At 50.0% G+C, this 8,374-nt stretch overlaps 1 long non-coding RNA gene across 1 annotated transcript; it reads left to right on the top strand.

The window, feature by feature from the left end:
- Positions 1 to 1,950: 1,950 nt before the first annotated feature.
- On the top strand, positions 1,951 to 7,956 carry LOC310825707. Its single transcript, XR_014555467.1, has 2 exons — positions 1,951 to 2,157; positions 7,290 to 7,956. It is a non-coding gene; the product is annotated as an uncharacterized lncRNA (long non-coding RNA).
- Positions 7,957 to 8,374: the final 418 nt, after the last annotated feature.

Below are 8,374 nucleotides of genomic sequence, written 5' to 3'. Positions count from 1 at the left end.
TCTGGAGTGGCCCCATCAGTATAGGCTTTGCCTTCCCTCAGGTGGGATACCTGGAGGTCCCCGCCTACCTCAGTGAGTTGTCCAATCCCACCTGGGGGAAGCGTTGCCAGGGAAACCAGGCCAGGTAGGGGGAGGGATTACCTGCCCACACAACAGAGGGAGGATCTTACCTGGTAATCCTCACTTGGCTCCAGAGCTTCTCCCACCCTACCCACCCTCAGTTAATGTCTTCTTTTGCAGGTTAACTTTTCTTCATAGGTTTTGCAGGTCAACCTTTCTCCACAGGTATGCGGGCGCTGCTACGATAAGGTCGCTGTTAAAGGGCCGGAAAGGAATTTCCCTGCATTGGCAGGTTTCGCCTTTCCCGTAGCAAAACGTCACAACTTTGGCGGTATCAGGCCTTGGGCGGAATCCTTTAGTCCATCTTCCTCTTTGCGGCGGTGATACCAGGGTCCCCCGTTAAAGGGGTTTCTGAAGGGAGGCTTTGGCCGTACGCCGAAAGGTTGTCATTGCTCTCCCCTGCGGCGGCGTAACGGGGGCGGCTATCTCTGCTTGAACATATGTTCTCCAGAGCCGGCCCCTCCCCCACACAAACACTGGATAACCCTGATGCTCCCTAGGTCCCCGGCTGGGGACTGGGGAGGGAGAACGCCCAATGCCTGAGCCAAGGTCTACCCACACTTGAAATTCAATAAAGTTGTGGCCAAGTTAATCCCATAGCACCTTGTCTAGAGTCGTTATTCCACATGACGGGGGGGGGGGGGACCACTCAGGATCTGGGGACTCCGCCTGTCCACACAATTCCGGGATCAAATTCAGAAACTGGGATGGCTTCTGTAATTCCGGGACTGTCCCTGGAAAATAGGGACACTCAGAGGGTCTGCAACATAGGAAAGCTGAGCTGTGTAACTCTTGGCCACAAGAAAGACAGTGTCACAAACTAATAATAATAATAATAATAATAATAATAATAATAATAATAATAATATATTTATACCCCGCCCATCTGGCTGGGTTTCCTCAGCCACTCTGGGCGGCTTCCAACAGAATATTAAAATACAGTAGTCTATTAAACATTAAAAGCTTCCCTAAACAGGGCTGCCTTCAGATGTCTTTTAAAAGTCTGGTATTTGTTTTTCTCTTTGACATATGATGGGAGGGCATTCCACAGGGTGGGTGCCACTACCGAGAAGGCCCTCTGCCTGGTTCCCTGTAACTTGGCTTCTCGCAATGAGGGAACCGCCAGAAGGCCTTCGGCACTGGACCTCAGTGTCCGGGCAGAACGATGGGGGTGGAGACACTCCTTCAGATATACTGGACCAAGGCCATTTAAGGCTTTAAAGGTCAGCACCAACACTTTGAATTGTGCTCGGAAACGTACTGGGAGCCAATGTAGATTTTTCAAGCCCGGTGTTATATGGTCTCAGCGGCCGCTCCCAGTCACCAGTCTAGCTGCCGCATTCTGGATTAGTTGTAGTTTCTGGGTCACCTTCAAAGGTAGCCCCACGTAGAGCGCATTGCAGTAGTCCAAGCGGGAGATAACCAGAGCATGCACCACTCTGGCGAGACACAACCATTTCCAAAGATGGAATCAATCTTGGTAGGAAATGATGACAGACATTGACAGCTGATCTTGCCAAACTCCACCTCCCATAGCATAGGCTTGTCTCCAACACTGATCTCTGACTGGTGGGCCTCAGTAACTTGCAGCCTTCTCAAGTGGGCCTTGGGGGGTAGAAAGTATGAAAACTGCTGTTTTGGATTTCCCTCACATGAATGTGCAAAGTGTTTGTGTATGTTCCCATTCAACCTGTCTTAACTCCAAAATACATATTGTAATCGCCAGTCTGAGGTTGAAAGGATCCGAGGTTGTCCGTCGCCTCTAATGCTCAACTGATCTGTGAAGCTTTCGAATGAAGGGTGAGAAAGAATCTATCCTCTCTCCACACACACACCTTTAAAATTTACATCGTGGAACCTCAAACATTCAGTGTCAGTGCTAAATGGATTCTGGAACGTTGCGACTGGATGAGGAAGCTATTTTTGTCATCATTCATACCTGAGAGAACAGAAATAGACCTTGATGGGCAGTTATCAAATGTGAGGAGACAACGTTTTAGCTGCCTGAAGAACCCCTTTCAGAAGGGAGCAAATCAGGTTAAGAACATCATTCGTCTCCTGTTTGTCAATCACACCTGCTAAATACGAGATTCCATTTGTTCCACGTGGGTTTAAAAATGCCAATTTCACAAGCTGCATAGTAAGCAGCTTTTTTGTTATTATTATTATCCTTGAGTGACCTTGCAAACACGTACGAGAACAATACTGATTCAACTTACACGTGGCTGAGAAATGCCTCCATTTGCTCACAGTTAAGGTTGCCAACTGACAAACAGTATACAGTGGTACCTCAGGTTACATACGCTTCAGGTTACAGACTCCGCTAACCCAGAAATTTTACCTCGGGTTAAGAACTTTGCTTCAGGATGAGAACAGAAATCGTGCTCTGGCGGCATGGCAGCAGCGGGAAGCCCCATTAGCTAAAGTGGTACTTCAGGTTAAGAACAGTTTCAGGTTAAGAACGGACCTCCGGAACAATTTAAGTACTTCACCCGAGGTACCACTGTATTGGCACAATAAGAACCTTATGCTCTTGTCCAGGTGCAAATAAATTAGATCAGCTGAGCCCTTTTTACTGTTAGTGCACATGTATGAATTATTTGCCACAGAGCACATGTGAACAAAAAACTTCCCTAAACAGGGCTACCTTCAGATGTCTTCTGAAAGTCAGATATTTGTTTATTTCCTTGACATTTGATGGGAGGGCATTCCACAAGGTGGGCACCACTACCAAGAAGGCCCTCTGCCTGGTTCCCTGTAACCTCACTTCTCACAGTGAGGAAACTGCCAGAAGGCCCTTGGAGCTGGACCTCAGTGTCAGGGCTGTACGATGGGGGTGGAGACGCTCCTTCAGGTATACTGGGCCAAAGTGTCTCCAGAGGCACCATGCTATTGGAGAGCAACACCTGGAGAGGACTGTAGGTCCTCCTTGTGAGCAGGATAGATTCCTACTGTGGAGGGGCGAGGGAGGTATGGCGGTGGGGGCAGATGTCATAGGCGAAGGGGATTGAGATACGGATAGGCTCGTACCCCTTCCAATCTGCGCCCCATCCCGAGAGACGAGGGTAGGGTGAGCAAGGATTACTCACCTCCGTCACTGGTGTTGTGCAATGCCAGGTCTATAGGCAACAAAACCGCCACCCTGCGAGATTTCTTCACCTCGCAGGGGGTTGACCTGGCATGTGTGACTGAGACCTGGGTGCGCGAAGGGGATACTGTTACCTTACGAGAGATGGCGCCCCCGGGTTTCTCCGTCCAACACCAGTCGCGGACTGTGGGCCAGGGGGGAGGGGTGGCGTTATTAATCCGGGAAGATTGTTCTTTCAGGGCTCTACCATCGCCATCGATCCCCGGCATTGAATGTGTTGGCCTAGTGTGGGGCTCCGAGGTGAGCTTGGCTGTCTGGCTGGTGTACCGGCCACCTAGCGCACCAGCAGCCACTCTGTCAGGCCTGCTGGAGGCGGTGGCCAGCTGGGCCTTGGAGTTCCCTAACCTATTGGTATTGGGGGACTTCAACATCCATGCTGATACCACTCCCTCCTCACAGGCTCTGGACCTGGTGTCTTCCATGGCGACACTAGGGCTCTCCCAGTTTGTTTCGGGCCCCACACATCAAGCAGGCCACACGCTGGATTTGATCTTTGGCATCGGTATAGATGTGATCATGTTTCCTTCGATGAAGGTGCCATGGTCTGATCACTATGCTCTGAAAGCCAGGATTGACGTTCCACCCCCACCCTGCTTGGGTGGCGAGCCAATTTGGGCTCGCCCGCAGAGGCTGATGGACCCTGATAGATTCCGTCAAGCCTTGTGGGACCTTTCTCCCCCTGGCGACTCATTGACTGAGCTTGTTGAGGCCTGGAATACCCAGCTCCTGGCAGCCATCAATGAGATCGCACCTAAGCGCCCTCTGCGACCCCGCAGAAACCGGGCTCCCTGGTTTACCGAGGAGCTCCGGAAAATGAAGCGGGACCTCAGACGGCTAGAGCGAGTATGGCGGGGTGCCCGTGACGGAGCTTCAAGAACATCTTATAGGGTTTTTATGAAAACCTACGAGATGGCAGTGAAGGCCGCTAAGAAGTCCTACTTCTCGGCCTCCATTGCATCCGCTAGCTCTCGCCCGGCGCAATTATTTAGTATAATTCGGTCTTTAACGTCCCTCGAAGGACAGCCAAATTTAAATAACAATTTGACACACAGCTGTGAGGCATTTGCGAGCTTTTTTGCGGAGAAGGTCTTGTTGCTCCGCCATGACCTCCCTGCCAATTTGGATACAATAAAGGAACTGGAGGCCCCTCGACTGTCCTCGGGTTCAGTATTGGACCACTTTGACTGGATATCCCCAGCCGATGTGGACAGACTCCTCCGAGCTGGAAAGCCCACCACCTGTCCTCTCGACCCGTGCCCATCCTGGCTGATTAGAGGGTGTCCAGACGAGGTGCGGGCCCCCCTGGGGGATATCATCAATCTGTCCCTTGGCACCGGGACATTCCCAGGGGAACTGAAGGAGGCAGTGGTGCGCCCGCTCTTAAAGAAAACATCATTAGATCCCTTAGATCTATCCAATTACCGCCCGGTTTCGAATCTTCCATTCCTGGGTAAGGTGATTGAGAGAGCGGTTGCTGAACAGCTTGGTAGGTTTCTGGATGAAACATCGGCTCTGGATCCATTCCAGTCCGGCTTCCGCGCTGGTCATGGGACCGAGACGGCTCTGGTCGCCCTAACAGATGATCTCCGCAGGCAGCTGGATCGAGGCGGGTCGGGGCTGCTGATTCTTCTAGACCTGTCAGCAGCCTTTGACATGGTCGATCACGAACTCCTGGACCACCGCCTTGCCGACGTGGGGATCCAGGGCACAGTCCTTCAATGGCTGCGCTCGTTTCTCTCTGGTCGGGGACAGAGGGTGGCGCTTGGGGGGGAATTGTCATCCCGCCACTCCTTGGTGTGTGGTGTGCCCCAGGGTGCAATACTCTCCCCGATGCTTTTTAACATCTTTATGCGCCCCCTCGCCCAGCTTGTCCGGAGTTTTGGGCTGGGCTGCCATCAGTATGCTGATGACACCCAACTCTATCTGTTGATGGACGGCCACCCGGACTCGGCCCCAGACACACTGATCAGATGCTTGGAGGCTGTGGCTGGATGGTTACGTGGGAGCCGGTTGAAGTTAAATCCTTCGAAGACAGAGGTCCTCTGGCTGGGACGGGACGACATGGGACTGAGGGGGCAACTCCCATCTCTTGCAGGGGTGCAATTAGTGCCAGCACCGTCCGTTAAGAGTTTGGGTGTAATCTTCGATACCTCCCTCTCCATGGAGGCGCAGATTGCAGCTATAACAAAGGCGGCATTTTTTCATCTCCGCCAAGCTAAGCAGTTGGCTCCTTACCTCTCTCGCCCTGACCTAGCCACTGTGATCCATGCGACGGTCACCTCCAGACTGGATTATTGTAACTCGCTCTACGTGGGGCTGCCCTTGAGACTGACCCAGAAACTCCAGCGGGTGCAAAATGCCGCAGCGAGACTCCTTACGGGGTCTTCGCTTAGAGATCACATTCATCCGGTGCTATACCAGCTGCACTGGCTCCCGGTGGAGTACAGGATCAGGTTTAAGGTGCTGGTTTTAACCTTCAAAGCCCTATACGGCCTAGGGCCCTCGTGCCTACGGGACCGCCTCTCCTGGTATGCCCCACAGAGGAACTTACGATCTTCAAATAAAAACACCTTGAAGGTCCCAAGCCACAGAGAGGTTAGGCTGGCCTCAACTAGAGCCAGGGCTTTTTCGGCTGCGGCTCCAACCTGGTGGAACGCTCTGTCACAAGAGACAAGGGCCCTGCAGGACTTGACATCTTTCCGCAGGGCCTGCAAGACAGAGCTGTTCCACCTGGCCTTTGGTCAGGGCGCAGCCTGACTCCCTCCTTTGGCAATCTTTACAAAACTTTAGTTTATGGTTGCCATCAATTTTGATTTTAATTCATTTTTATAATGTTTTATGATGTTGTACTGTTTTAGTGTTGTTAGCCGCCCTGAGCCCGGCTTCGGCTGGGGAGGGCGGGATATAAATAAAATTTATTTATTTATTTATTTATTTATTTATTATTATTATTATTATTATTATTATTATTATTATCTCAGAGGCATCTGGTTAGAGAAACCAACATGGTACTGATTTTGTTGGACTTCAGCTCTCATCAGTCCCAGCCAGCATGGACATGATACGGCATAATAGGAGCTGTAGTCTAGCACCTGAAAGACACCAAGTTGGTCACCCCTGGGTTAGATGCTGTAGGAAGCTGTATGCTGCGCTAGTTTAACCATCGGTCAAGTATGGCTCTTCCAATGTCTCTTGCAAGCCTGTGACCCCACAGGGCTTTTGTTATATTCACAGCCCTATCACTCATGTTATCAAATAATAGGGCCTAGCTGAACTGTCCTAAACATTAATAGATTGGATTATCTATATAATCACTGCAATTACCTATGCTTCCACTCAGACCGTGTGCAATCTTTTGGCTCAGATATCACTTAGGGATAAAAATCTTATTTTCATAGAACGACTAGCGTTTTATCCCCAGAGATGCAATATATTCCTCCGAGAAGCTGCAAGAAAATGACCGAAAAGTGAATTTTTAAACGAGCTACGTTTTGTATCGCAAGATGAGCGCATTTGAAAAGCTTTCCCTTTCTCCTTCCTGCTAATGACCTGGCTTTACACGCTTGAGGCACATTACGAACCGGAGGTCGGAGGAGATGAGTTTGATAGAAGTGTGCAGGATTGCAGAAATGGAGTTCGCCTGCTCAAAATTGAAGCTTCCCGAAGCAAGCAATTTGATGAGTGCTTTTGTATAAGCAACTAAGCTTAACTGAAAAACCTTTCCCTTTTTTTTTTAATATGAAGAGCCAGCTCCATGAGGGGAAGAAATCAAGCCTTTCTGTAGCCACCGACTTTGTTAAATGATTGGTTTGCCCCGCATAGCTGCCACATTTCCCTTTTTTAAAGGGAAATTCCCTTATTCCAAATAGGATTCCTCGCAAGAAAAGGGAAAAGTTGACAGCTATGTTGCCCCTTGAAAGGGGCCCAGCCCTTGACTCAGTGTCGCAGACACACACGTACGCCAACTGTATTGAAAAGAAAATATTTGGTACTCTACAGTGGATGTCTGTTTTTTAAAAAGTTTGCCCAATATAGATTGTGGAGAGACAGGGGAAAGGGTGCAGCAGTGAAATCAACAGACCAGAAGAGAAACCCTCTGGCAGCAGAGCAGCTGAGTTGGTGAATCTGTCCTTTTGCGCACTGCTAGCATTGACTACTTGGGTTGAGACATGTGCCTTGCCAGCTTGGTCCATGCTATCAGCATGAATGAGCATTACAGCTCCGTGAGCAGTCAGAGTTCCAGATTCCGTTGGTGTTTGCACCTGACCTTTGGCTGCCAAGTCAAGCTAACGGCAGCAGCTTCAAACAATAGGAAGGTTAGCCCTCGGCGATTCCTGCTTAGCCGAAAGATTAGGGAGCTGTTCTCTTGCACTTCAGGCATGCCTTCACGGAAGCTTCCTGTATTCTGGCTTCGGAAAGGCAGCTTGCAGTCGATCAGGTCTCCGGGAATGGCAGACAGGACCATGCAGAATGGAGGATGCTAAGTTGCAGGGCATGGCGTTAATCCCACACCATGCACTGGTCTGACAACCGTTTCTGCAAGCTTCAGAGGATGTGGGGAGAAGCACCCTGCTTGAAAAGATGGAATGAAACAAGACATATCTTGTAAGCAAGAGCTGTGGGGTCATGGCTTTGATGCAGGAATATTGGAGAATGGGCATCTGCTGAATAAAATCCAGAAACGCAGACACACGTTTTTCTTTTTTGCTGCAATACTTACCTGGGAGTAAGTCCCACTGAGTTCAACAGGATCAGCTTCTGAGTTGGTATGAATTGGATTGCACTGTGAAGCCACATTCACAACATACATTTAAAGCACTATCATCCCTCTTTAAACAGTTTTGGCTTTCCCTGTGAGATGAGCGCTGCAACCCTAGAGTTGACCACAACTGGGGGGTCTCCTAACAACTCCCTGCACCCTTAATAAATTGCATTTGCAGAATTCTGGCTGATATCAAATACAGCAGACAGGGTGAAAGCAAGCAAAACTGTGCTAGAGGCTGCTTCGTGCAAATAACGTCCCACTGCACAGTGCTGAGATGTGGGGGAAATATTCAGGGAAGGCTCACATTGTACTTGGGAGGAGTGGCTGCTTGGTTTGCTCAC

The sequence above is a fragment of the Podarcis gaigeae genome (assembly GCF_964106915.1).
Source record: "Podarcis gaigeae genome assembly, chromosome: 10".
Classification (NCBI taxonomy): Eukaryota; Metazoa; Chordata; class Lepidosauria; order Squamata; family Lacertidae; genus Podarcis; species Podarcis gaigeae.
The sequence above is the reverse complement of the archived record's forward strand: the minus strand, read 5'-3'. Positions and strand labels throughout refer to the sequence as shown.